Raw genomic sequence first — 6000 nt, 5'->3', positions numbered from 1 at the left:
TGATAACTTCTTAGACAAAGCTAACACCTTGAAAAAAATGATTAGATAAATATACATTTTATAATATATTTATAGAGTTTATCTAATGATTGTATTAAATAGATTAGATATTCTTAGATAAGCTCTATAAATATATTGCAAAGAATCATTAAATTAAATATCTAGATACTTAAAGAATTTAGAACATTAAACTCTGTTGGATTATGTGTTGGGCTGCTAACCACAAGGTCAGTGGTTTGATCCCACCATCTGATCTGTAGGAGCAAGATGAGAGCAACATGCATCTGAAGTCTACACAGGCAATTCTACTCTGTTCTATAAGGTCACTGTAATTCAGAATAGACAGGAAAGCAGTAAGCTTGAGAAGCAAGACTGGCTAATATTAATCCCGTTATAGTAGGATTATGATCTAGAACTATACTTCCAACTATTTAAAAAACTTTTTAATATTGAAAATTTGAAAGAGAAATTAGCAGTGTCATATATCTAAAATTAAAGGACAACCTTATATATATAAAATCATTTGCATCCATCTTTGCAAAATCTATTGCTATATAGCAGCATGGATTATATATATGGTTTGTGTACTCATAGAAAAACAACTTTTTAATAGCAAATACTACCAGAAGGTATTTACTATTAAATTTACTAAAATACCAGGAGGTGGTGTTTAATGAATCAGGGGAAGTGGTTGAAGGAAGAACTTCATGTATTTCCTTTGTGTGTAAATTTATTGCTTGATTAATTTTATAATTTAGGCTGAATTTTCTGAGTGAAAATAAATTTTTTTAATGATTTAAAGATAATACATAGAAATATTTTAATGAGCTGGTAGTTGCATTGCCTACTTTTAGAAGTAGTATGAAACAAGATACATGATGTTCATAATGTTAAAAATATTGCAAAATAAAAAATAAAATCACTGACCAGAATATATATCAAAATTAGTCAAAGGCACCTAAGAATCAGACAAATGATAGTATTTCCAATGAATCAGACAAGTACATGGTTCAATAAATCATGCGCAGACTACTGATAAAGTAGTTGACAATCTAAAGAAGTTTATTTATATAATTCATCACTGAGAAAACATACCAGAGGGTTTAGAAATGTGTGTTCATGTAACATCCACGGACAGACACACATAGTTACAAACAAGTAACTCTTTGTTTATCTAATGTAGTAGAAAACCATTCAGAACCTGGCAACAAAGGCACAAAATAAAAAAGAAAATATTGACATGGTTGATGAAGAAATATCTATATCTTTGCATCTCTTTAAATATATCTAAAAGGTTAAAAAAGCAATGTGGAAAAAATTACAATTATGTAGCAGATCAAGGTTTAATATCTGTAGTGTACAAAGTGCAATGATAATGCAATAAGGAAATGTTACAAATAGCTTGAGCAGCATAAATCGTTAATTTATAATAAATCATTTTAATTTGTCTACCAAAATGGCAATAGAAACTAGATGTTCTTTTTGTCCATCAGGTTTGTATGATCTGATTTTCCCCCCAGCTCTTCTTACTAATGAGGTTGTGGAAAATTAGGTGGTCTTTTTGAAATAGAAAGTACTAGAGTTTCAACAATGAATACATTGCCAGTTTTTAGAAAATACCTTAACATGAGAAATATAATTCAATAGAAGAAATTGAATTTTTTCATAATAAAATCAATAGCAATGAAACGAATCTATAAGGATGTTTGTTACAGTATTATGATTATAGAACTTGGGGAAAGTATCCTTAGATAAACTGATGTAGACACTCAAATGATGAAATATTATGGAGCAACTAGAAAAGTATAAAGTAGTATATGACTGCAAAATCCATTTACTTAATTTGTAAAATTAGATGACAAAAATGAGTTATACTATTATTCTCCGTCTATAATTTTCTCTCTCGGGTCTGCCTGTGTTATTTTCTGCGTCATGTGACTTATTCTTTGTTTTCGTTTCATAGTCTCCAAATGTTCCACAACCAAAACAAATTGCTTTTGAAGTCAGAAAAGAAATAATGATCATTTATCCCTTTTATCTTTTATTTGTATGCTACCTAGTACACAGAATTCTCTTGATAAAATATGTTTGGCTATGAGTCCACTTTCCTTCCTTCCTTTGTTCCTTTCTCAGATGAGAACATTCAGAAGTGTAGCGTTCCACCTGAGGATGAAAGGGTGCACAGATGTATCATGTAACCTGCATATCTTATTCTGGTATTTCAAACCTAAATGATCCATTAATTGCCTAGAATTCAATTTGATGTAATCATTTTCTTTCAGTTCTCACCTGATTTTAAAGGATTCATTATCTTCATAATCACTAGGAAAATATTTGTATTTTTTTTTCTGGTAGTAAGTTTTTTCTTGTTATTGTGAATTGGTTGAGGTTTACAGAGCAGACCAGTTTGCCATTTAACAATTTATATACATTTTGTGTCATCTCATTACTACATGCTCCACAATGAAACATCTCTGACCTCACTTCCTCCCTGTGTATCTGTATCCATTCCTCCTGCTTTGCTAAGTCTTCTGATCTTTTTCCTTAGGCAAATGCTGCCCGTTTTAATCTCAAATGGTTGATCATGCTAAGACGTGCATTCCTCTGAAGAATGATCACATTTCCTTAGTGTTACTGTGGCCCTGATAGACATGGCAACTGTTTGGCTGAAAAAAGAACTAGATGATGCCCTCCTACCATTAATCAACTGCTCTGACAGGGATCACATTAGAACGTTTTACATAGACTGGGAACAAAACTCAGTATATATAAATTTTAAAAAGACAAAGATTGTAGGTTGGATAGAGGCTGGTGGAAGCGCTGAGCCTATGTCAGATATGGAATATATATATATATATATATATATACTTTTTGTGCAATCATTGCATTGTCTCTTAATCATTTAGTGGCATATTTTTCTCCATAGGCTCTAAGTTCTCCTTCTTCCAGAGAGTGAAACACCTACCAGGGTTCTTCAAAAACTTGAGGGAAAAATTCCCCTATCTTTTTCATTTCATTTTCCCATGAACCCTTTGAATTACCCTCATTTTGCTCCTGTCATCTGTGATTCATTATCAGCTGATATATAATGGATGGATTAATAAGAAGTGAATGAGTGAATAAATAAATTGACACTGACACCCTTACACTTCAAGTAGCACACAAACACATTCATTCTCTCAAATGACAGATGTGAGTAAGAAGAGGCATACTGGCCATTAAGACGTTAGCATGACCAAGACCTACCATCAAGTAAAAGAACCGGTCAACCAATCTCTGTGTGCAATGGTGAGTGCAGTGTGATAGGGAACTCAAACTAAGGAAGCCTAAAGGGGAATCCCGGAAACAGCCAGGTGCAAAAAGAAGAGGCAATAGGTTCCCACAGCCCTGGTACTCATTCTTGGATCCTTTTGTAGCTTAGTCTTCTCCACAACACAGTTTGTATTCTGTCTAGAAGTCAGGTGGGAAAGGGGAGGGGCAAAGAAGAGTAAAAGACCAAGCTCATCTCAATGAATATAATCAATATATCAGCCTCCTGAAACTCATTAGTTACCTGTCCCTCAGCATCTTACCTACTCACCTGGAGAACTGGCATGAGACAAGCACTTGTAGTGAAGACAGAGTTGAGAGAGATGTGATGAGAGGTGTGGTTTCTGGACCTCCTAATTCATATCTTAACAAGCAACCTCCACTGCAATTCAGAAAAAATTTCTGAACATTAATACACCAATTAGGCTATGAGTCTTAATTCATCTGAACCCCCTGGGTACCCATTTATTAAAGGGCATGATCCCAAATTCATTAAGGTAGCAGCCTTGAGGATTTTCCTGGAAGGAAGTCTTCAGACCTGAGGTCCTAATAGCTGTTGTAAACAGGGCATTCCCTGGAGCAATTACTACTGATAACTTCTTAATCTTGCTACACCCAGAAATACACTGGGGCATGTTTTTATTGCAATCACTGATTTAAATACCCAACTCTCATCTAATGGCAAGAATTACATTGAATACAGTTCCATCCAGTCTGTGACCCTGTGATGTCTTCAAGTTCTTTATCAGAATTTTAAAAAATAGAGGTTCAATCATGACAATAATATAAAAGACAGGTGAGAAAATACATATATTCTATATCACTTAGAAAACACCAACTGCCATGACCCCTCTGTTGAATATCTACCAAGGAATTTCAGATTCTTGTCCACATTATACTCAAAAATGTTTTCATTTTCTTTTGCTGATGAGGAAAACTGGCTAGAGGTTCATGATTATAGCCCAAAAAGTCAAGACAGCTTGAATTGAGGCTTTATTGTAATCTATTAAAAATACTGAAGTGGGGCATGGGAACTATCCTAGCATATAACACATGTCCATATAAACATATCCAAAGCAAATTTTCAAAAATTTAATCTACCATCTCCCAACTCCTGGCTTTTTTTTTGTTTTTTAGTTTTCTGGTCAGTGAATAGAACTATCAACCACAGACTGGTTAAAGTCAGACTTAATATGAACATTTCATCTGTCTTCTTTCACTTCAAACAGCATATCCACCCATATGTCTTATATCTCCTCTACCTCTGTTGTTTACACACACACACACACACACACACACACACACACACACACACACACACACACCTCACTGCTATTGAGCCCATTCAGACTCACAGCAACCCGGTATGGCAGAGCCCAACTGCCCCTGTGAGTGTCTAAGGCTATAAATCTTCATGGAAGCACTAAGCCTCGACTTTCTCTCGCAGAATGGTTGGTGGATTTGAACTATTGAAATTGAGGTTGGAAGCTCAAACCATAATCAACTATATCACCGGAGTTCCCTTTACTATAATCCTAAATTCTGGGATGGAGCTCAAAAGAACTTAGTGCTTGGCATAAAGAGGGGCTTCTACCAAAGACATAGCCCAGACTTCAATTGTACTGTTTACTGATTGTTCTGAGCTGCATTTGAAGCCATTTAGCTACCATGCCCTAGGAATTTATTGTTAGCTCCTCATTTCCCACCACTTTCCCTGACATTCCCCTTAGTAAATATTTATCTAGTTGATCTCTGTATGGATTTACCTATTCTGGATTTCAGATATAGAAAATCATACAAACAGAAAATATTAAAAAATTTAAATGAATGAAAAAAGAAAACAGAGAAAAATGTCAATAAAATGGAGCAGACTATTAAAAACTAAAACAACTTTAATGGGTGAAAAAGGAGAACAAAGGATACAGTATTGCATTTGAACCTAAATACATCTGCCAGAATTGATTTTACAAAGCTCTCTCTCTGACAAGAATGCTGTTCTGATCACTGGATTATAGTCAGAGAGGATTCATCAGAGGCTTAATCCATGTGGGGACTGCAAGTGGATTTTGGATTTTCACTGTCATCTGTAGCCTTCTGCAAACTGGGTGTTTACAATTTAGTCTCTGATACTGTTCCTTTCTTTAGATTTAGATTTATTATTATTATTTAAATCCTTGGATCACACAGGTCTATGTGTTTCTTTCTTGTGGACTTTGTTGATATCTCACTTAGTTTAAGACAAGCTTTTAAGATGCCCAGTGCTTTTCTTTGAGACAGCAGGTCTCCATCCACATTCTTCACCACCCTTTGCAGTAGCACCCATCTCGCACGGGATCTCTGCATGAAGGTGGGCACTGAGCAGGGCCACACCGTAAGAAATCCTTTTTCTTACACTGGGGCTAGAACTAAGCATGGGGCTGAAATCCATCCACATATCTATGGTTGACATACATCTCTGGTTTACTTAGGAGACATCATTACCATTTTATGACAGAGAACATTATGAATCATCCCAATGGAGTGTAAGCTAATCCTTTTGATAGTATCAGTAATTTAGAAAATGCAATAAAATTTAAAACACTTTTGAGAAAAGATAATCATACATGTATTGGCTGCCTTTCCAGACTTAACTACATGAAGTATTGGCTTAAAACTGTTAACAGCTTAAATGAGTGGACACCGCTTACATGA

The sequence above is a fragment of the Tenrec ecaudatus genome, chromosome 4 (genome assembly GCF_050624435.1).
Source record: "Tenrec ecaudatus isolate mTenEca1 chromosome 4, mTenEca1.hap1, whole genome shotgun sequence".
Classification (NCBI taxonomy): Eukaryota; Metazoa; Chordata; class Mammalia; order Afrosoricida; family Tenrecidae; genus Tenrec; species Tenrec ecaudatus.
Note: the sequence above shows the minus strand (reverse complement) of the source record.